General features: G+C 42.6%; 1 long non-coding RNA gene across 1 annotated transcript; it reads right to left on the bottom strand.

The window, feature by feature from the left end:
- Positions 1-478: 478 nt before the first annotated feature.
- On the bottom strand, positions 479-24,934 carry LOC308621217. Its single transcript, XR_014016428.1, has 3 exons — positions 24,872-24,934; positions 24,298-24,573; positions 479-3,050 (listed from the first exon to the last, which is right to left on the bottom strand). It is a non-coding gene; the product is annotated as an uncharacterized lncRNA (long non-coding RNA).

Below are 24,934 nucleotides of genomic sequence, written 5' to 3'. Positions count from 1 at the left end.
CATCACATTCTATTGTTTTGATGCTTCTGTGGCAATTCTTGTCTAAGCCTCTGTGGGCCAGGCCAGGAGAACTCCCTAACCCAGGGTTTCCTGTGCCCAGGGGTTTGTAAATGCCAAGATTTGGCAGCTGTGAATGAGGGGCCTGGGCAGCCAACATGTGTGAGAAGTGGGGACTTTCAGTTTTGTAAGAAAACGCTAACTTCTGTGTTTCTAAACCATCCTCTGTAACAGGTGATGTAATTAGCAAGGAACAGCATTATGAACTTTCCAAGAGAGCAAATCACAAAAGGATTGTCTTAGTAATTCACATTTATAAAACACAAAATATAGAGTGATTTTTTTAATTCCATAATTTCTTGAGCCACTAAGTTTATTTTCCCTTAAACAGTCTATTAGGAAGATATGATCATTGTGAAAAAATTGGAAACCATTGATAAGCAAAAAGAAAAACTTTTTTTTAATACGTTGGCCACACACGTTTCATTTTTTTAGTATATATATATATTTTTAAATTTAATTTTATTTATTTTTGGCTGCATTGGGTTTTCGTTGATGCGTGGGCTTTCTCTAGTTGCAGCTAGCGGGGGCTACTCTTCGTTGCTGTGCGCAGGCTTCTCACTGTGGTGGCTTCTCTTGTTGCGGAGCACGGGCTCTAGGTGCGCTGGCTTCAGTAGTTGTGGCACGTGGGCTCGGTAGTTGTGGCTCACGGGCTCTAGAGCACAGGCTCAGTAGTTGTGGCACACGGGCTTAGTTGCTCCGCAGCATGTGGGATCTTCCCGGACCAGGCTCGAACCCGTGTCCTCTGCATTGGCAGGCGGATTCTTAACCATTGAGCCACCAGGGAAGTCCCAAGAAAAACTTTTAAATCATCTCTAATAAATTTTATTTTTATCTTGCAAAATTTCTCCCACCATGCAGAATTATTTTAAAAATAAGTCCATGTAAGCAACCTAAGTGTCCATCGACAGATGAATGGATAAAGAAGATGTGGCACATATATACAATGGAATATTACTCAGCCATAAAAAGAAACGAAATTCAGTTATTTGTAGTGAGGTGGATGTCATACAGAGTGAAGTAAGTCAGAAAGAGAAAAACAAATACCATATGCTAACACATATATATGGACTCTAAAAAAAAAACAGGGTTCTGAAGAACCTAGGGGCAGGACAGGAATAATGATGCAGACGTAGAGAATGGACTTGAGAACACAGGGAGGGGGAAGGGTAAGCTGGGACGAAGTGAGAGAGTGGCATGGCCTTATATATACTACAAAATGTAAAATAGCTAGCCAGTGGGAAGCAGCTGCATAGCACAGGGAGATCAGCTCAGTGCTTTGTGACCACCTAGAGGGGTGGGATAGGGAGGGTGGGAGGGAGACATAAGAGGGAGGAGATATGGGGATATATGTATATGTATATGTATAGCTGATTCACTTTGTTTTAAAGCAGAAACTAACACACCATTGTAAAGCAATTATATTCCAATAAAGTTGTTTAAAAAAAAATTCCGTGTGATACATGCTGTTTTATAACCTACTTTTTATTCCAATCAGGCCTTTTCCACAGTGTCATGACATTGCCTGGCAGGGTCTCATGCTCTGTCTGTTTGGTAGCCCATTTGGCCCTTGGGGGGCCTAACTGAAATGGTTTGGCTCAGGCAAGTGGGGAAGGGACAGGTTAACATAAAATCTAACCCCTTAAGGGGGTGTGTCCTGCAGGAATTGGGGTCCAAGATTCATGAGAAGAGTACAGAGCGTATAGGAATGTAAGTAGTTTTTTTTTTTAATTAATTAATTTATTTTTGGCTGCGTTGGGTCATCGTTGCTGCGTGCAGGCTTTTCTCTAGTTGTGGCGAGCGGGGGCTGCTCATCGTTGCAGTGCGCAGGCTTCTCATTGCGGTGGCTTCTCCTGTTGCAGAGCACCGGCTCTGGGCGTGTGGGCTTCAGTAGTTGTGGCACGCAGGCTCAGTAGTTGTGGCCCATGGGCTTAGTTGCTCCGCGGCATGTGGGATCTTCCTGGACCAGGGCTCAAACCCGTGTCCCCTGCATTGGCAGGCGGATTCTCAACCGCTCTGCCACCAGGAAGCCCAGGAATGTGAGTAGTTTTAAGCAAAAAGCTAGAGATATTAATTGAGGCTAGAGTGTAGTGTCCTTGGAAGCTAAGGTCATGATCTTGAATTTTATCTGGTAGCCAGTGAGGAGTCACCAAAAGCTTTTAAACAGGGGAGTGGTGTGATGGAGGTGGCATGTAAGCACAACCCGTCAGGTGGCAACAGCAGGATGGACTGAAGCTGAGAAAGACGGAAGGCAGAACAACCAGTTGAGAGGTTACTTCAGTAGTCCTGGTGTGAGGTAATAAAGGCTGGGAGGTGACCATGGGCAATGGAAAAGAAGAAACATTTCGTTCATCTTCTCGTTCATTCATTCAAAAAATATTCACCACTGAGAGCCAGGAACTGTGCTAGATCTGGGAACTGAATTCCTAAAGGAAGACATGGCACAACTTGCCTTCTGCTTAGATACAAGGTCCTAAGTGAAAGGTTACCAAAGATGACTCCGCCCCCCCCCCAGATGACTAGGATCATGGTGCTGTCATTAAGAGAAATAGAGGAGTCAGGATAAAGACGAAATTTGAGCGTCTAAGAAGAAATCGTTCTGAATTTAGTTTGGTGATACAGTAGGACAGGAAGATGGAACCACTCATCAGACAGGTGGAGATGTAGGACTTGAGCTGGAGAGGGAGGTCAAGGCAGAAGGTGGGGAATGTGTGTACCTCAGGAGTGCTGTGACTTAGGAATTTCTGCGCGAGCCTGAATGAGCTCCATTCCACACTCAGAGCAGCAAAAGAACAACACAGACCTGGTAAAACCTGCTGCCCCATTCCTGTGATTCCTGACACTCTGGCTCCATCACACACGTGGAGATGATTTTTCAAGGTTGATTATTCAAAGCTTCCAATCTGACTCCTGTTTCACCTCTGGCTTTGACAGTGCTCTTCCGCCTCTCCGCTAGCAAGGGGTAAACTGTGCCCCTGCAGGCAGATGGTAAACTGTGAACAGAAATAAACTCTCTTAACATGTAGCAAGTATATTTATATCCAATCCTATAATACTGCTGCAAGCATAATTATAGCCAATCCCATAATTGCGTTGCGGGTGTCAGGCATCAGAAACCAGCTCATTGTTGGTGATCAGGAGGATATGGCTACTGGGACAGGAGCCACAGGGCCAGTTGCTGCCCACCTGTGAGAGGACGGGGTGACACGGGGCAGGGCAGTTTACAGTGTCCGGGGGCTCTACGAACACAGGTGGGGAGGGAGGGGGTAATTTTGTGGGATACATAGCTCAAACTCATGCTTTTAGTCTTACTTTTTAGAACTGCATGCTTTTAGTCTTACTTTTTAAAAAATTATAAAATCAATGCTTATTCACTGTATAAGGTTTATGAAATATGAAAAACTATCTATAATCCCACAATCCAAAAGTAACACTGTTAACGTTTTTATATTTGCCATTGCAGCATTTTATTTTGTATGTATGTGTTTTGTGTCATACTGTAAGTAAAGTTTTTTCCTAACAGATTTATTTATTTATTTATCTATCTGTCTATCTATTTATTTATTTATGGCTGCGTTGGGTCTTTGTTGCTGCACGTGGACTTTCTCTAGTTGCAGGGAGCGCAGGCTACTGGTTGTGGTGCGCGGGCTTCTCACTGTGGTGGCTTCTCTTGCTGTGGAGCACGGGCTGTAGGTGTGTGGGCTTCAGTAGTTGTGGCACGCGGGCTCAGTAGTTGTGGCTCGTGGGCTCTAGAGCACAGGCTCAGTAGTTGTGGTGCATGGGCTTAGTTGCTCCACGGCATGTGGGATCTTCCCGGACCAGGGCTCGAACACACGTCCCCTGCATTGGCCGGCGGATTCTTAACCACTGCGCCACCAGGGAAGCCCTGTCATATTGTAAGTAAAGTTTTTTTTCTCACTAATATCTTGAGTACTTCCCTATATCTACATATGCTCCAAAACATTATTTTAAAACTTTTCATTATTGTGGTATATCCAAAAGATGGAACACTCTACAGCAGTTACAATAAATGAACTAGTGCTTCATGTATCAACACAAATATTTTTTTAGGTAAGATTCATAAAAAGATAAATTGCAGGGCTTCCCTGGTGGCGCAGTGGTTGAGAGTCCGCCTGCCTTTGCAGGGGACACGGGTTCGTGCCCCGGTCCGGGAAGATCCCACATGCCGCAGAGCGGCTGGGCCCGTGAGCCATGGCCGCGGAGCCTGCGCGTCCGGAGCCTGTGCTCCACAACGGGAGAGGCCCCAACAGTGAGAGGCCCGCGTACCGCAAAAGAAAAAAAAAAACAGTATAGAAAAATGGGTGGAAGGAATTTTCTTTGGTGAGGGAGGAAAGAGGTTGAAATTAAATGGGAGTGATACAAAGAGGCTTTGTTTCTGTAATTTGTTATTTCTTTAAACAATAATCTAAAACAAATATGGCAAAATCTTAAGGCTTATTAAATCTGCGTGGTGAATAAATGTGTTCGCTATATTCTCTGTATTTTTCTGCACATTTGAAATATAGAATAGATTGGTTTTTTAATTAATAGACTATTTTTTAGAACAGTTTTAGGTTTACAGAAAAATTGAGCAGAAAGTACAGGGAGCTGCCATATACCTTCTCACCGCCCCCCAGCATACACACAGTTTCCCCTATTATTAACATCTTGCCTTAGTATGGTACATTTTTTACAACTGAGCCAATATTGATATATTCTTATTAACTAAAGTCCATAGTTTACAAAAGGGTTCATTCTTTGTGTTGTATAATCTATAGGTTTTGACAAATATATGACATGTATCCATCATTACAATATCATACAGAGTAGTTTCACTGCCCTAAAATCCTTCCTGTTCTACCTATTTCTCCCTCCCTACTCCCTCCCTCCACCCAAACCCCTGGCAACCACTGATTTATTTTAAAATTTTATTTATTTATTTGTTTGTTTGTTTGTTTTTGTCTGTGTTGCAGGCTTTCTCTAGTTGCGGTGAGCGGGGCTACTCTTCATTGTGGTGCGTGAGCTTCTCATTGCGGTGGCTTCTCTTGTTGCAGAGCACAGGCTCCAGGCGTGCGGCCTCAGTAGTTGTGGTGCACAGGCTTAGTTGCTCCGTGGCATGTGGGATCTTCCCAGACCAGGGCTCGAACCCGTGTCCCCTGCACTGGCAGGCGGATTCTTAACCACTTCACCACCAGGGAAGTCCCAACTATTGATCTTTTAACTGTCTCCATAGTTTTGCCTTTTCCAGAATGTCATATAGTTGGGATGATACAGTATGTAGTCTTTGCAGATAGGCTTCTAAATAAATTATTTTAAAATCAAAACTTTCAAGCCAATCATAAGAAGAAAACAAAATCCACCAGGAATTTCACTATTTTGAGATAATCACTATTAACCATGCACACCATGTATCTTTTTTTCATGTAAATGGCGTCACTATTTGCAAAATGTTATATGACTTTTTTTTTCACTTCACAAAAATATATTATGAAACCCATGTGATTCAGAATTCTTTCTAAGTCCTTTAAGAATGTTTTGTGTTGTGGAATAGTATATCAGTGAGCTTACCCTTTACTATTGGACATTTAAGCTGTTTTCACGTGTGGCAGGAATCTTTTCTGGCTTTGGGGGGCCCCCCTCCCCCCCTTTAAACTAGAAAAGGCCCTTGAAATCTCCAGACAATTGGGAGTATTCAGCTTTCTAGATATGTGTTGCTTAGACAACATGCTTGACATTGACTGTGATTTCCTTACAGCCAAAGATACAGATTGTTTACTTTTTTTCCTTCTTTCATTGCCAGACACAGAGTCTAGCACAAAGCAGTTGCTGGGAAACATGAGTTGAATGGATCTAAGTGCCTCTAAGCAAGGTACTCTGGGATGGACTCTAAGGAAACTCCCGAACCCCAGAGAGACGGACTTTTTCAAGAGCTTGTATCCTTCACTAGAAACCCAAGGAAGAAATCAGGGAGGTCTGTTTTGTAGAGCAGAGCTATCTGGGTGCCATGAAGAACTGGGACGCTGGCATTGGACAGGAACAGAGGGCAGTGGGCGTGGATGCCGAGAGGCTGTGGCGCGTGGGACAGTATGAATCAGCCCCAAAGCCCTGGGATGACTGGAGTTTTGTGTAGGCGGAGGAAGTGCTCAGGCTCCCCTGAGAGTATTTTCTTTTTTTCAGTCAGTTTAATCATACTGGTTGAGTACTTAGGATCTGGAATGGGACTTCTGGTTCAAATCCCAATTTAGCCACTCTCAGACTTTGGGCAAGTAGCTGAGCTGTGATGGCTTCAGCCCCCAAAGGAGAATAGAATACAAAAGCACCACCTGAAAGAGTTGTTGTGAAGGGTAAATGAGATTATATATGCAAAGCGATAAGCAAAATGCCGGGCACATACTAAGTGCTTAGCAATAATAATAATAACAACAGCAATGACAGCAGCAGGTTAGCATCTTTTCTTTAAAAAGGCAAGGTGATCAGACAGCAAGAGCGTGGATTAGCCAAACCAAGAAAGTCTGCATGATTCTCACACACACACTTTCCTCCTAGAGAAAGGCCCAGCACATGTCACAATGCCAGGTATGGCCTGGATCCAAGTGGGTAGGGAACCATAGGAGCATGAAATGGAAACACTCTACATTAGGGAACTCAAACGAAATTTGAGTTATTTTAATGATTTTTGCAAGCTACCTGCCAGTCTATGAACACTCCCTGTGCTTTTACGTTTATTCTCATGTGTAGCCATCTCTAGCTCCCATCTTTTGTTTGGTTGCTAAATCAAGCCATTGCAAGTGGATTTTCCAATGGATACATGGCTTTGAATTCACCTAGTTCTACTTCCCACTCAATGAGGGGATTTCTATCCATAATATCCCTATATCTCCTCATCTAATCTAGGAGACATTCTGGATTCCTCCCTTTCCTTCAGTCATTTCCAAGCAAACCTTGTTGATTCTTGTTGAGATCTAAAATTTCTCCTCTCCCTGGTATCACCCCTGGCATCCTCCTAGAGCAAGCCTTCTTCCCTCACCAAGACTGCTAGGATCCTAACTGGTCCCCTTACTTCCACGCTTGCAATCTCACAGTCTATTCTCCCCCAGAACCAGGGTGCCTTTTAAAATGTCAATCACATCATGACTCTCTCCTCATCTTAGGTTGAGTTCCCCAGAAGCAAACCCCAAGACAAGAATTCATAAGCAAGTGTTTTATTTTTAAAAGTGCCCCAGGAGAAACTGGTAAGGGAGTAAGGGAAGCTGCACAGGCAAGCGGAAGACACTAAAGGAAGAAGCCTAGAAGGCTGCAGCGCACCCCGAACGTTGTTTCTGGGCTTTCACACTCCTGCTCTACTGACTGAGTCCTGGGCTAAGGGCAGTTAGGGGTTGCTCTCTGCGCATGCAGGTAAAGAGCTCCAGTGGCCCAAGGGCTCTCCTTGAAACTAAGTTACAGGAGTCAATTCTTACAGCAAAAGTGCACAGATGCTGGGGGACTGGCACACAGTAACCATGATGGGATCCAGAGAACCCTCAGCGGAGCACCCACAAGACCCACTCCAGTTTTCTCCCTTATTGCCTATCTCAGACCCTTGTTTATTTCCTTCATAACCCATGTCATGATTTATAAGTAGTTTATATAGTTATTTGTCTCTGTATTTGTTTATTGCCTGTTTTCCCCAATAAAATGCAATCTCCAGAAGAGTAGTGAGCATATTTGTCTCCCTAGAATACAGATGGCACATTGTGGATCCTCCACAGAAATCTGTACGAATGGATGAATGAACGATGGACACCTTCAGTAATGGGGAGCTTCGGCAGCCGGAAGCAGCTCATCCCAGTTTTAGAAAAAGCCTTGACTGAAAGTCTGACCCAAGACTGAACTGTAATCACCTCCCCGTCACACCCATGGGTCTCCTCTCTGGAATGACTCTGGAGATGACCACCACTTCCAAGTCAGTCCATCAAATACCCAGTGTCCCACCTTTCTCTCCTCCGGACTAATTAACCACAGCTTCTCCAAAGGCTCCTCTTTTGACGTGGATTTTAGAGCACTGGCATCTGTAATTTCACTAGTCTGAGAAAATTTTTCTTCCCTACCTACAAAATGCATAGCAACCCCTCCCATACCACCCTGAATACACCCAATCTTGGGTGGTAAACTGGGTCAAGCCAGATAAGAATTTGGAGAAGCGAAGCTGAACGTTACCCAGCCAGGGCTCCAGAATCAGCAGCCTCAGGTTGAATCCCAGCCCACTTATTGTTAAATGACAGATCTTGGGCAAAATACTTAATTTCTCTGAACCCCAGTTTCTTCATCTGTACAGGGGAAAAAAATAAGAGCACCTACCTAACAGAGTTAGTGTGAGGGTTGAATTAAATGAGACAGTGGATGTAAACCACTTAGCAGAGTGCCTGGCACATCTCTAAGGACTTGGAGTTTCCCCAAACCTTACCTTGGACCTAACAGCTCTCCACGCCTCTGCACGTTACTTCTTTCCCAGCCAAATCCTCCTGCTAACCCAGTTCCATCTCCGACACCCCCAAGCTCCTTCAGTCAAGATAAGGCTTCAAGCCCTGTGTCCAGATGTTTTCCTGGCTCTTATTTCTTCCCATTTTCTCCTGCTCACTGTCCACTTCAGGCTTCTACCTCTCCATCCTACCCCTTGCTACTTGTCCATCCATCCACATGTCCATTCTCCGTTTCTCTTTTTTGTCCTTCTTGTTCAATTCTTGCTTTTTGTTTTTCCTCCTATCTTTCTTACATCATGTCTTCTCTCATGGAAACTCTAGTAAAGTTCTTTTTTTTTTTTTTTTTTTTGATTTTCCTTTTCTATTCTGCCTCCTACCTTGGCTCCAGATAGATGAGAGGAAATGATCAACCTAGTAACAGTAAAATCGGTTAAGTGCTAATTGTATCACCACATAGGCATCTTAAGCTACAGGCCATTTTCCATCACTCCTTGCCACAGACTGAGTGGTAAAATCAAGACTGGAAAGGAAGCCATCAGCAGTGAGGACTGAAGGGAAAGAGGAAGCTCTCTTTCCCTCTCACCAATATGTATGCTTCCCGTTCCTTTCCTTGTCCGCTGTGTTAGTACACTACAGTGAGTTGCCTGTTTTGTTCCTGACTTTAATGGAAATCCTTCTAATATTTTGCCATTAATTAGGATTTTTTTCTAGGTCTTGTACCAAATAGCTTTTTATCCAATGGGGGGAGTTCTCTTTGATATCCAGTTTGCTAAGCTTATATAATATGCAGTTGTGAGTTTCTAGGTTGGAGGTAAAGCATGAAAATCAGGGAAGCAGGGTGATAAGTAGGTTGACTTGTGAGGTGTCCTGGGAACATCAGAAGAAAGAATTGAGGCCAAGCGCTCAGGCTGGGGGATGATGGAGCATCCTGTCCTGAGGGACTTTCATGGCTCTGAGAGTTACTCCTATACTCAGCTCTTAAACTGTGACACTGGGGTTCAAAGACTCTCCTGGACGCTTGAGTGTATCAATGACAAAAGTTGGCTCTACTTATCGTTCGTGTTTCTTCTTTCATTAATTTAAATAAGAAATTATGAATTTTCAAGAAGCTTTTGGAACTTCTTGGATTGGAGCAGATAACTGAAACTTCATCCCTTTTCACGTGAAAGTTTTTTGGAGGTGGATCTGATCCTGGTTTTCCATTCCAATCAGCTGCTGTGAAAGCCACTTCTTGTTCTTGCTGGGGGCAGATCAAGCCTCTTTTTCTCCTTGATAGAAATTCAGGAAGGAAACCAAATAATTCCCAACAGAGACAAGAGTTGACCAGAGTACCATCCAAAAGCACTTTTAAAGATTTCAATCTTGAATATGAGAACACTGGCAACTGAGGTTGGTTACTGGCTCTACACTGTCAGCTAGATAGAGGCTTGGGAGGATATTTGGTTCTGCCATTTTGACAGGAAAATCTTCTTTGATGGAGAAGAGGTTGCAATTGAAGCATCACTGAGGTGCCCTTTAACACTGGAAAATTTCAGTAAAAGTGTTTGTGACAAGCATCCGAAATAAAATACTAAACTCCCACATATAGACATTTCTCAGTAAACTAACCTGCACACACTGTGGGACTGGTGAAAGGAGGGACATTCTAACTTCAAAGTTAATCAGCGGGGCATCTACTGATTGCCGTTCTATGCCTATTATGTGGTGGCCCTGGGGGTTTTTGTTTCGTTTTTACCATGATTGACAGAAAATTGGCCAACCTGCCCCCAGATAACCAAGAGTTGACTGTGCTTGACTTCTTCACTTAGTTCCACTCTTAACTGAAGAGGGGTGAGGAAAATAAGTGCTAAGAAACCTGTCATAGAGGGAAATTTGAAACAAACTGGTAATGTGTCAGACAGCCTTTGAATAGTCCCAGAAGGTGGCAAGTAAATAAAATCTATGAGGGAAAATTGAAAAAACTGGCATAGGTGAGCCTTAAAAAAAAAAAAAAAAGGTGACAGGCTCATATATGACTGTTTCTAGTACAGCAAACTAGATAATGTACATATTCCAAAAACACCTCCGACGCTCAGCTGACGATGCACTGGAAAAAGTAGTGGACTTAGGAGAACTAGGCACTAGTCCCACTTCTGCCAGCCGATGACTTGGCAGTCTCTTGGTCTACCTCATTTTCACCTCCATAAAATTTTATAGCTGGAGAACTTTGGGGTTCCCAGCCAAGACTCCCTTTTAGGCTCCACAAAAGAAGAAATGTTTGGACATTTCAAAGCACTCCAACGATACAGTATTTTATTTTTTTATTTATTGAAGTATAGTTGTTTTACAATGTTGTCCTTGTTGTTTATTTTATATATAGTAGTGTGTATATGTTAATCCCAAACTCCTAATTTATCCATCCCCCGTTTTCCCCTTTGGTAACCATAAGTTTGTTTTCTATGTCTGGAGTCTATTTCTATTTTGTAGTAGTGTTTCCCCATCCCAAAATTATTTTGTTTAATATATTATTTTTATGACACATTTGTGTCATATTTTAGATTCCACCTATAAGTGATACCATATGGTATTTATCTTTCTCTGTCTGCCTTACTTCACTTAGTATGATAAATCTCCAGGTCCATCCATGCTGCTACGAATGGCATTATTTCATTCTTTTTTCTGGTTGAGTAATATTCCGTTGTGTGTGTATACATATATATATATATATATATATATATATATATATATACATCATACAAAGATATAGTATTTTTAAATTATTACATAATACCTTTATTTAGTGATCAGAATCATTTAAACATGGGGCTTGCCAGGATAAAGAATAACAGAAGAGGTGCTCAGTGATAAGAGTTTGGGAACCGGGCTGTAAGACACTCTAGAGGAGGGATGGTGCCTGCTTCATCTCAAGATCCTCAGTGCTGGCACGTACCTCCTAAGTGCTCATTAAGATTCAAACATACACAGTGCAAAGAGAACATAAAATAAATTCCCACGTACCCATGGGAACATGGGAACCCAAGAATCATCCCTCATGGCCAATCTAGCTTTCTTATGCTCCCACCCAACTGACTTCTAAACCTGCTCACAAATTATTTTGAAGCAAGTCTCAGACATTGTATAATTCTACCCACAAATATTCCAATATGTCACCCTGAAAGATAAGTACTTTGTAAATACAACATCATTACACCTAAAAAATGAACAATAATTCCTTAAATATCATCTAATGTAAATTCAGTGTTCAAATTTCCATGATTATATCCTAAAAATGTTTTTTAGAGTTTGTATAAATTAGGATCTAAAGATTGCTATTGGTCACAGCAATATATTTTTGGATCCATCTCCTAGAGAAATGTAGGTAAAAACAAAAATAAACAAATGGTAGGAACTAATTAAACTTAAAAGTTTTTGCATAGCAAAGGAAACCATAAACAAAATGAAAAGACAACCTACTGAATGGGAGAAAATATTTGCAAACGATGCGACTGCTGAGGGATTAATTTCCAAAATATACAAATAGCTCGTACAGCTCAATATCAAAAAAACCAAACAACCCAATCAAAAAATGGGCAGAAGATCTAAATAGACATTTCTCCAAAGAAGACATACAGATGGCCAAAAGGCACATGAAAAGATGCTCAACATCGCTAATTATTAGAGAAATGCAAATCGAAACTACAATGAGGTATCACTTCACACTGGTCAGAATGGCCATCATTAAAACGTCTATAAATAATAGATGCTGGAGAGGGTGTGGAGAAAAAGGAACCCTCCTACATTGTTGATGGGAATGTAAACTGGTACAGCCACTATGGAGATCAGTACGGAGGTTCCTTAAACTAAAAACAGAGCTACCATATGATTCTTCAATCCCACTCCTGGGCATATATTGAGAGAAAACCTATTTCAAAAAGATACATGCACCCCAGTGTTCATAGCAGCACTGTTTACAATAGCCAAGACATGGAAGCAACCTAAATGTCCATCAACAGAGGAATAGATGAAGAAGATGTGGTATATATATACACAATGGAATATTACTCAGCCATAAAAAGAATGAAACAATGCCATTTGCAGCAACATGGATGGACCTGGAGATTATCATACTAAATGAAGTAAGTCAGACAGAGAAAGACAAATATCACATGATATCGCTTATATGTAAAATTAAAAAAAAATGATACTCGGGAATTCCCTGGTGGTCCAGTGGTTAGGACTTGGTGCGTTCACTTCAGTGGCCCGAGTTCAATCCTTGTTCGGGAAACTAGGATCCCACAAGCTGCACAGTGCAGCAAGAAAAAAAAAAAAAAGATACAAATGAACTTACATACAAAACAGAAATAGGCCATAGACATATTACAAAATATTAAGTATAGCTCCCTGTGCTATACAGTAGGTATATATACATAACTGAATCACTTTGCTGTATACCTGAAACTAACACAACATTGTAAATCAACTACACTTCTATAAAAAATAGGGCCTCCCTGGTGGCGCAGTGGTTGAGAGTCCGCCTGCCGATGCAGGGGATACGGGTTCGTGCCCCGGTCTGGGAGGATCCCATATGCCGCGGAGCGGCTGGGCCCGTGAGCCATGGCCGCTGGGCCTGCGCATCCGGAGCCTGTGCTCCGCAACGGGAGAGGCCACAACAGTGAGAGGCCCGCATACCGCAAAAAGAAAAAAAAAAATAATAAAATAAAATACATATCGCAATTGGGTGATATGTATATTAAGTTTTGTTTAATCTAGACTCACCATACAAACACACACACATTCTGCTTGTGATTTACATTTTGCAGGGGCCAGGTCTCTTGTCGTAGGGTTTTCCACAGGGGATGTTGCTGGTTGCCTCTCCATCATATCATTTAACATGAACCTTGTATTTCCTACAAACTGGTAGTTAGATCAAAAGACTACTTGTGATGGTTCAGGTTTTTTGTTGTTGTTGCTTGTTAAGAATTCTTCATAGGTAGTTTTTTGTATTTCCATCAGGAGACATATAATGTCTTTTTTTTTTTTTTTTGAAAGGGCTTTTTAAAAAATATTTATTTATTTATTTTTGGCTGCGTTGGCTCTTTGTTGCCGTGCTCCAGCTTTCTCCAGTTGTGGCGATCGGGGGCTACTGTTCGTTGTGGTGCGCGAGCTTCTCATTGTGGTGGCTTCTCTTGTTGTGGAGCACAGGCTCTAGGTGTGAGGGCTTCAGTAGTTGTGGCACGCAGGCTCAGCATTTGTGGCTCGCAGGCTCTAGAGCACAGGCTCAGCAGTTGTGGCGCACGGGCTTAGTTGCTCTGCGGCATGTGGGATCTTCCTGGACCAGGGCCCGAACCCGTGTCCCCTGCACTGGCAGGCAGATTCTTAACCACTGCGCCACCAGGGAAGTCCAGTGCCCTTTTTTTTCACATTAGCAGCCATTGATGATCATTGCCTAGATCTATTATTTCATTAACAGTTGTAAAAATGTTGATATGCTAACCTTATTTCTTAGCTTCATGTCTTCTTAATTTATTAGCTGGCATATTTCTATAAAAACTTCCCCTCACCAACAATTTGGCTATCCTGACATACAGTTGGAAAAGGGATTGCAGAATAAACACTCTTTCTTTCCCTTTATTTACCAGTTTCAAAATAACAGGCTGATTCCTGGAGTAGCCTTCAAAAGATGACAAATGAGGTGTTGTTTTTTTTTTTAAAGTGCTGTATGAACTCATGAGTTTAAACATATTTAAGGAGCTTGAGTTCAATGAAGTTATAATTCTTACTGACTATCCCGTCATTGGCCAAGGGGACTGTGGGAGCCCCCGATCTGCTCCTGATCCCTTTTGGGCCAACTCCAGTAGAGTTTGATAGGCTCTTACTTTCTGTGGACTCAACTTCCTAGATAATGTCTCAGGTCCTTCTTAGCACTGCCCTCAGACCAGGGGAAGAGGGGGCCTGCCCTTGGCCTCACGTATCATATATGTTGAGACACAATGTGTTTTTTCTTCTTTTGGTCTCTCATAGGAAAGTTTTCTGAAAGGTAAGTGAGTGATCGAGTCATAAAGGGAGGGGACGTGTGTAGGCCCATCTGGTCCTCTCAGGCCAGAGAATGAGGTCTGAGGCTGCCAGTGAGTGTGGTAGGGGTGGGGGATGAGAAGACAGAATCACAGCTTCTGCCCTGGGAAGTCAGGGAAAGAGCGCCCGCTCTAGTGTACAGTTGGCCCCTCAAGTCAACCCAAATGCGTGTCTAGACAGAACTCATTCCCCAGTAACCACCTTCCTGCTCATTCCTCCTTTCCCACTCCCTGCTCCTTGGCTGTGATGGTATCTAAAGTATCAGGAGGCATCCAAAACTGAAAAGTAAGGTGTGGGGAAAGGGTGACCTGCTCACCTTAACTCTATTCTGGGTACATCCAGTCACCACCCAGGAGTCCTGGGCCCAGGACCAGCTTCTACCCTGCCCTGTCTCAGCACGACCATGCTACATATGACTCTGGCATCCAGCTGGAACAACCTAGGGAGAAGCTGCTTCCTTTAACTTCCACATCTCAGAGAAGTGGGCTATAGGGGGAAAGAAAGGCCTGACTGGGAGCATGGAACATCGGTGGATATAGCTTGATTTATAGCTTTTAAACATTTAGACATACGGTACATGGGGAAATATTTGCACTTTTGCAAATATCAGGGCAGCGTTGGTCCTTCTGGCTCAGACATTCCAAGTCAGTTTTTGTATCTCCTAAGTAAGGAGATGTAGACTTCACAGTCCAGTCTAGTCCTTTGCCCAAATTTTTCCTCTTCCTTTCCCAGTCATCATGGAAAACAGACTGTCTTTGGCATTATTGAATTCTGAGCATGCTTAGAATTTGGCTTGGGGCTTCTGCTTTTCATTTAAAGTTGGTGGAAACCTGCAGTTTTGGAAGAACATGCAGGAGCATGAGACACATCTTGGGCTCACCATGGTCCTCCCTTCTCTCAGAAGAGTCCTGATAACAAAGGGTGACCTTCCTCAGTTAGTAACATCTATATGACCCTGCATCTTGGCTATAGTTGATTAATTACAGGGCAGACACCTTGCTGAAACTCTCTCATCTGAGATCTCTGCATCTCAGAGATGCAGAGGCTGAACACTTCTGAAACAGTCACATCAATGACATGATCCATGGATGCTGGCTGCAGAGGTATCTGGTACTGTCCTAATTCTTTCCTTGTCTAAATCTTCTTTGTTCATCTCTTTTTTCATTTAGGTGACACACTCACTGGCCTTCAAAAAACTATTTTATTGTATATTAGTTTGAGCTAACCTATGCCAGTTTCTATTGCCTTATGCACACATACCAACAAACAAAAACTCTTAACTAAAACCATTGTTAGAAGGACCACTGGATGAGGAGCCAAAGTACCTGGATTCACCTCTTTTCCACTGACACCCCCATCCCTGTCATCACATCTTTAAATCCCAGACATTTTCTCTGCCTATAAGCAGAGCTGAAGCAATAAGGTAAAATAAAATAATAATAATGATGATGATCATGGTAAAAAAATAATATCTATCATTCTTTTTTTTTTTTGCGGTACGTGGGCCTCTCACTGTTGTGGCCTCTCCCATTGCGGAGCGCAGGCTCCGGACACGCAGGCTCAGCAGCCATGGCTCACGGGCCCAGCCACTCCGCGGCATGTGGTATCTTCCTGGACAGGGGCACGAACCCGTGTCCCCGGCATCGGCAGGTGGACTCTCAACCACTGTGCCACCGGGGAAGCCCTGAGCACTTTTTATACCAGGAACTATGTTAAGTGCTTTACCTAAATTATATGACTTAATCTAATCCTCAGTAACAACCCTGAATTCATCAGGAAGATTTTGACTCTACGTAAGCGAAATCTCAAACTCATAAGAGCTTAAATGTAAGGGAATTAGTTATTTTATATGTAATAAGAAGTCCCTAGCAAGGGCGGCTTCAGGATTGGTTAAATCAGAGGCTTGATAATGTCATCAGGGACCCAGGTTTTTTCCATCTTTTTGCTCATTTGGCTTGGGTCTCTAGGCTAGCACCTCATGACTAAAATAGCTGCTGAATTTCCAGGCATCCAGTTGAACATGACAATGTTTAGCAGAGGGATGGTCTCTTCTTTGTATATCTTTTTAATTTTTATTTATTTTTTAATATTTAATTATTTATTTTTGGCTGTGTTGGGTTTTAGTTGCGGCACACGGGATCTTATCTTTGTGATGTGCAGGTTCTTGGTCACGGAGCGGAGGCTTAGTGGGCCAGGGGCCCTTGGGATCTTAGTTCCCTGACCAGGGATCGAACCCATGTTCCCTGCATTGGAAGGCAGATTCTTAACCACTGGACCACCAGGGAAATCCCCTTGTATCTGTTTTTTAAGTACAAGAAAAGCTTTCCAAGAAGCTTCTGGTTGATCACCCCTCTCACCTCAATGGCCAGAACTGGGTCATCATACACACATGTTTAATCCAACCATTGCCCAGGGAGTAGAATTACTACAATGGGCCTAGACCAAGCATGACTCACTCCTGAGTTGAGAGGGAAAGAGGTGAAACACTCTGGGAAGAAAAAAAAAAAAAAGAGGCCATTTTCAGCAAAGAAGGGAGGAAACTGTTAGGCAGTTAACCAACAGTGCCTGCTACCAGCGTGTGAGACAAATAGGAGAGGCAAAGCGACTTGCCTAAGGTCAAACAACCAGCTAATGGCAGGTGTGGGATCTGAACCCAGAACGGTCTGTTTCTAAATCCTGCTCTCTTGCCCTACACTATGAAAGGCAGTTAGTTCTCACCAGATTATTTTGCCTTTGAGGAACTCAAGTCTCTACAGCTATCCTGGGCAATTCATGAGATGAACTAGTGTGGGAGCTACCAGACAATCAGATTCCAGAGACCAAGCAACATAGCAACCTCGTTGCTATGGAGAGGACCAACCTCCTTTGGTCTCCTCTCCACAGTTCACTCCATTCTCCCTGGCCATGGTGGAGAGGAAAATTAGAATGTAAATTCAGCAAATAGCAGCCTTCAGTTCCAGATTTCTGGCTCTATGAGTGAGCCTCATAGTGAACAAACATCCCTTTTTATGTCCTTCCACTTTTCCTTTTATTCTGGTATCGCCCCCTTTGGGGGATTCCTTCTCCCCAACTTCAATCATTTGGTTCTGGTGAGGACTTTCAATGACAGTACCAAGGAGTGACATCAAAGTAGTTGACAAATAGGAAAGCACAGACACCAACCAATCAGAAGGGATATTTGCAGCAGTGGTAAAGCAGGGTCCTGGAAGCCCCTGGCTGGGTCAGCAATGAACTCTTTAGTTGTTGGATCATGGGGAACTCCAGGATGGTCCAGGGAGGGCCAGATAGCCATGGAGGTGGAGGATAAGGAACTCAGGAGGCTTGGGCCAGTAGGTATTTACCAACTGGTAAGGAAGCATTTCATTTAGTGAGTTCTTAATTTCAGATATTGCATTTATCAGTTCTAGAATGTCGATTTGATTCTTTTTTTATAGATTTCAATTTTGCTGAAATTCTTTACCTTTTCATATATTGTGTTCTTTTCATTTTCTATATTTTCTCTCACATGCTTATAATACTTATTATAAAGTCCTTGTCTGCTAACCTAAATGTCAGAATCATTTGTGGGTCTGCTTCCATTCTCTGCTATTTCTCTTAATTATTAGTTATATTTCCCTGCTCTCTGCATGTCTCATAATTATATAAAAGAACCACAGAGGTTGTAGATGATATTTTCCTCCAGTGATGATTCTCTCTTTTTTTTTTTTTTTGGCTGCTCCGCGCGGTATGCGGGATCTTAGTTCCCTGACCAGGGATGGATCCTGCGCCCCCTGCAGTGGAAGCACGGAATCTTTTTTTTTTCTTTTTACGTTTCTGCTTTATAACAAAGTGAATCAGTTATATATATACATATGATCCCATATCCCTTCCCTCTTGCATCTCCCTCCCTCCCACCCTCCTTATCCCACCCCTCCAGGCGGTCACAAAGCAGCGAGCTGATCTCCCTGTGCTATGCGGCTGCTTCCCACTATATCTACCTTACGTTTGGTAGGAAGCACGGAATCTTATCCACTGGACCTCCAGGGAAGTCCCTCTCAGATGGGGTGAGGGACAGATCATCTCAATGTAGTCAGGGATTCAGCTGCGCTGGGGCTGGATGGTAGTTGTATTAGTCCCAGTCCAACGTTGGGTCATCTTGTTCCTTGGAGGGAGCCCACTCAAGCTTTTGACTGACAGTATGGTGGGTCTCTGTCTTCTCAACCCTGAGAGCCTGTGGAAGATTCAATTCTGTTCTTAGGAGCTCAGGCTCTTTGGTTTCTTGCCCCACACAGTTTCAAAATTTAGCAAATGTCTTGAGGGGACAGCCGTCATGTTTGATGCAGCCCTCGTCCCTCTAATAGGACTTTGTTTCCTACCTACTGCAAGTCTGTGGGAAATTTCCCTCTGCTATGAGACACTTCTAGCCCAGCCTCTCCTGCTGCATCCCAGAATTCAGCAAATGTTACATGGGGAAAACTGGCCATGTGTTTAGAGCTCCTCTAGATTCCAATGCCAGATCACATGGATCATCAAAAGCTCTGCCAGTTTCTATTTGTCCCAATAAAGGCCTTATGCCCGGGTCAAGCTGTGATTTGGCAAATATACCCAGGTAAGAAAATGGTCAGAGATTATCAGCTCATTTAGAAAAGGCTCTTTCCTCTCCAGAATTTTAATTCATTAGTCTTTGTTGCTGCTATACCTCTCCAATGCCTTTAAAAATATGATTTTTGTAATTTATTCCGTTTTTTCTAGTCCCAACAGGAACACTGGATTATTGCTACATACTACATCCTACCAGAAGAGGAAGTCCTATGAAATTATCTCAAGATGTAACCATGGCATGGTTATACAGGTATATATGGCTGAATCAACCCAGACCATGCCACGGCCCCTCCTCTACATCTGCACTACAGGGGGGACAGGTGGCCCAAGTAGACCAACTAGAGTCCTTCTGCACTGGAACTGGGAGCCGAGAGCCTTTTTATTGTTGTGGTTGGTCGGGGGCGGGGGGTGGGGCGGGTGAAACAAAGCTGTGAGAATAAGTCTGGAAGCTCCCACTGGCTATGTCCCATGCTCATGGAAGATGCCAGTTTCCAGCAGGAGGAAATAAAGCCCTCATGCAGAAAGGAGAGGCGTAGGAGCGCTGAGGGGATATTGGGATCCCTGATTCCAGTCACTCGCTCTTGCTGTGGCTTGCTAACCTGAGGCACAAATTTCTCTTTTGTGCCTGAGCTAGTTTCAGTCTCTTGAAAGGGTGGGCCAGCTCTAATATTTTTGCCCTCGGGCTTTATGAGGCACCCTGTGTCCATATAATACATTAGCCTTTTCTTCTTAGGCAAGGTGGAGGTGGTTTATGTTACTTGTAACTCAAAGAATCTTAACTAAGACTGCTTCTTTAATGACAGGCAGGTTCAGAAGAGCCTGGTGAAAGGTTATCTCCCTCACTGCACAGAAGGAAGAGAGGGAGGATGCATGATAATATTGCTGAGACCTCAGCTTTGGATCACGAATCCTCACTACAAGGAGAAGTGGATGCTTTTAGATTCTGGACACCCAGCTCACCATGGGAGGAACTTCAGACTTACCTGAGAAGTCAGCCGAATCTGTCTGCCAAAGCCATGCTGTTTTACTTTAATCACACTGGGAAACTGCATTCTTATCCTCAACAATATTCAAAGCTGGGAGGGAATGGAAAGAGGTAGATTCCTGTGTTTGCACATTTTACCCACTCCTGGGGCTCCGACTTGCTGATGAGCCTGAAGTTTACACCAGAGGGTAAACAAGATAGTATTTGGACATCACACACCACTTTGCCAGTTTCCGTTCTCTTGAATTATTTACCATCTAATTGTATGCATTGAAACAGAATCTGGCAACACAGAGTCAGAGATGTAGCCTTATTTGTGCGTTAGAGAAGGAAAACTCGAGTTCAGTGAAGGACCTGGAGCAGAAACACTTTATGGCTTTCTGACGTTCCCTGGCTTTGGGAGGGCTGTAAGCATGGGGGTGAAACCGGCGCAGCAACACAGCGCAGACGCACTGGGAGCCAGGGGCTGGAGGCGCCCTAGAGCTGACTAGTCCAGTGTCTCCCCTGAGGCCACAATCCCCCTACAGGGCAGAGGCCCAGTTCCAGGACTTAGCCCCCTGAGCCTTGATTTCTTCTCTGCAAGACAGACTGCAAAGGGGGATGGAATGGAAAAAGAAGCCTCTCTAGATTTAAAAGATTCTTATCACAAATTTTATTTTCACCATCATACCACTAATTTCCCTCAGGAATAAATATCAGTAGCTATGAAAATAAGAAAAATATTCAAAAAATATTTCAAGTAGTAAAACAGAAACTTTGGAAAACAGAAAAGTATAATGGTGAGTAAAACTCACTATTAGTCCCACTACTCAGTAAGAATCACTCACAATAGAGGGTGTGGAGAAAAAGAACCCTCCTACACTGCTGGTGGGAATGTAAATCGGTGCAGTCACTATGGAGAACAGTATGGAAGTTCCTTAAAAAACTAAAAATAAAGTTACCATATGATCCAGCAATCCCACTCCTGGGCATATATCCAGAGAAAACTCTAATTCGAAAAGATACATGCACTGCCCCCCCCCCAACAACATTCAGAGCAGCACTGTTTACAATAGCCAAGACATGGGAGCAACCTAAATGTCCATCAACAGATGAACGGATAAAGAAGATGTGGTGTACATATACACAGTGGAATATTACTCATCTATAAAAAAGAATGAAATAATGCTATTTGCAGCAACATGGATGGACCTGGAGATTATCATACTAAGTGAAGTAAGTCAGATAGAGAAAGACAAATATCATATGATATTGCTTATATGTAGAACCTAAAATCTGACACAAATGAACTTATTTACAAAACAGAAATAGACTCACAGACATAGAACACAAACTTACGGTTACCAAAGGAGAAAAGATGCGGGAGGGATAAATTAGGAGTTTGGGATTAAAATATACACACTCCTATACATAAAATAGATAACCAACAAGGACCTACTGTATGGCACAGGGAACTATATACTCAATATCTTTTAATAACCTATAATGGAAAATAATCTAAAAAAGAATATATATATATATGTGTGTGTATGTATGTGTATGTGTATATATATATATGTCTACACATACACACACACACACACATATATATATATATATAACTGAATCACTTTGCTGTATACCTGAAACTAATATAACATTGTAAATCAACTATATTTCAATAAAAATATAAAAAGAATCACTCATAATATTTTGATACATTTTCTTCCAGTCTTCTTCCTAACCAAATATATATATATTATAATTGGGAAATTTTAACTATTAAAGCCAAGTTTTTTCTTATTTTCTTTTCTTTTCAAAAAGAAAATACTTATTATTTACCTACATTATTCCAGGCATTATAAGAGGGATACAAGAAAATTTGATCAAAAATAACTTGGTTGAGATGTCAATATGAACAATAAATATCTTTTCACTGTTGTTTTCTAATTATGAAAGAATTCAAACAGAGAAATTAATACAACAGACATTGGGCTTCCCTGGTGGCGCAGTGGTTGAGAGTCTGCCTGCCGATGCAGGGGACGCGGGTTCGTGCCCCGGTCCGGGAGGATCCCACATGCCGCGGAGTGGCTGGGCCCGTGAGCCATGGCCGCTGAGCCTGCGCGTCCGGAGCCTGTGCTCCGCAACAGGAGAGGCCACAACAGTAGAGGCCCGCGTACCGCAAAAATAAAATAAAATAAAATAAAAAAATATATATATATGTGTATATATATATATATATATATATATCAGACATCACTGCACCCACCATCAAGACCAAATCTTAAAATTTTGCCATATGTGCTTCAAATATTTTTTCAAGGAAGATAAAATATTACAGATATGGCTGAAGTCCTACTGGCCTGGACCCAGAATAACTACAGTTGACCTCTGAACAATACAGATTTGAACTGTGCAGGTCTACTTATACACAGATGTTTTTCAACAGTAAATACTACAGTACTACATAGTCCATGGTTGGTTGAATCTGTGGATATGGAGGAACCACGGATAGAGGTAAAGCCAAGTATTTTCCTTCAACATTTTGTAGTGAGCCTCTTCCCCATGTCAATCAATATTCTTTACAAACAAGGTTTTTAATGGCTAATTGTTTTCAAATAGTTCACTGTAAAGAGATATATACTTAAAATACTATTAAGATTCAATGGATTCAGTTTGATTTCACATGAAAATCTAATTGGGGTACTACAAAAGATGCCGAAACAACACAGACTCACAGACTAGATAGAGAGGATCAGGAACAGACCTGGAAGCAATTCTTTACCAGGACAGTTTCAGGCTGCACAGTTACCCCACTACTGGCCTATGAATAGGAAGGGAGAGAAAGGAAGCGATAGATGGATTGTCCAGGCAAGGGGTGCGTGTGAGCACTCACATGAGGATGTGTGAGTGGGGAACAGACCCTAGAAAACTCATGACGCTAATCACTGAATTTATTAATAACTGCCATTTTGTTATTCCATATGCTATTATGGTATAAAAACTATAGGCCAAGTGCCACCTTTACATTCATATTTCCTTCTAGTCTTTTTTCTAAGCATAGTTTTTTTTTTTCCTTTATGTAATTGAAATCCATAGAATGAATATTTTTGACAAGCTCAGTCTTTAGGTTTGACTTGTATAACCTTAGGATAGAGGAAAAGGAACTGTGTATCAGTAGAAAAATTTATCCATTTACTAGCTAGGGTCCTATTTACACCATCCATTTCAACTCAAACCAACATTATTTTGAGATTTGCAAGGAAAATGGTTCACTTTACAGATAATTTTTGGAATGGAGAATGAAGCAGGTAGACACACATACAGTGTGGGAAGGCTGATGCTTCTTTTTCCTCATAGGCAACTAGGGGGAGGGGAAGGGGGTCAGTAAAGGCATGTTTGGGGGAAAGTTGGAGAAGCATCCACACCTGCTCATTATATCAAATGTCTAGGGACTCTGTAAATAATTCAGGTGCAGTCGGCTCCCTCCAGGGGCAGGTGTTGAGGAGAGTTTCCAGACAAGCATCTCCTCTTGCAAAACTGGAGCAGACCTAGGATCTGATTACTTGAAAAGGGGTCTAGTTAGTAGCTATGGCAACCTCCTTCTTCTGCCTTACAACTTGCCTTGGGCTAAGATACAGGAACTTCTGGGAAAACACTACTGCTACAGCCTGCTCTGGTGGTTAAGAGCTTTGAAGTCTAGCTATCTGTTTCTAATCTAGGTTCTGCCACTTTGTAACCGTGTGACCTGGGAATTTATTCAACCTCTCTGATCCTTGGTTTCTGTGCCTATAAAATAGAGATCATTCATTCAGATTGCTGTGGCATCATCTGTAAGGCTCTTGCTATAGTGCCTGGTACATAGATTATCTCCTAAGAGTGTCCCCACCTCATTTCCTAGGAAGAGATGTTTGGACTTTAAATAAAATAGCAATGTACAGAACTAAGTGAAAGCTATTCTTCAGAGCAAAGTAAACAGTGCAGCGAACAGTTATTGAAGATTTACCATAAGCTGGATCTTGTGCTGAGTGCTTTATATATCATTTCACGAAACCCACTTATGGATAAGTTTATCAAAGTTCTGAGATGTTCAGACACTTTCCCCAGCTCAGACAGCTAGCAGGTGGTGGAATCAAGATCCAAACTCTCATCTGCCTCTTATCCAAAACAAGCCTATGTTCTTACCTTCTAAGTACATGGATCTCTGGGAGTTATTTTACTGTGCCAGCTCTTCATCTCCAGGTGGACAGTCTGAGGATGCTGGCACATGGAGCTCATTCAGACTTGGACCGACCTCCTTAGGTCTATGGGGCCTGACTGCCCTCTAGTGTTAGAGGAATCTTAGGGCCAGGTGGAATCCACAGCGAGTTGTTTTTTTTCTGAGGTGGTAGTTAACCTGCGTCCCCTCCTGTCTGGAGATCTGTCTAGTCTGGTGTCTTCTTATTGGCCAAAGGGTTTCTCCTAGGAATAGGGGTAAAATAGGTGGTAGAGACTGGGAGTTAAGAAGAAGAATTATCTGGGGATAGAGCAGTAATGCTCAGGTTAAGCTTTGAACCATTGTGGGGCGGGGCGGGGGGGAATAATGTCTCTTATTGCCAGCACATGGCACATAATAGGTGCTGACTGAATACTGAATGAAGTTTTACAACTCATCCTCACTAAAGGCGGAGGGGGAGTGCTGCCAAAAGAATGGTTTAAAGGTCTTCACTGATTTTGGCCAGAAGCACCAGCAGAAAAAAACACTGTAACATTAACCCACCTTCCACTCCAACAGACTCCAAGGCATGTTCCGTGCACGGCTAGGCGAGAACGACGACGCTGC

The sequence above is a fragment of the Mesoplodon bidens genome (genome assembly GCF_964165515.1).
Source record: "Mesoplodon bidens genome assembly, chromosome: 1".
Classification (NCBI taxonomy): Eukaryota; Metazoa; Chordata; class Mammalia; order Artiodactyla; family Ziphiidae; genus Mesoplodon; species Mesoplodon bidens.
This window is presented reverse-complemented; position numbering and strand designations above follow the sequence as displayed.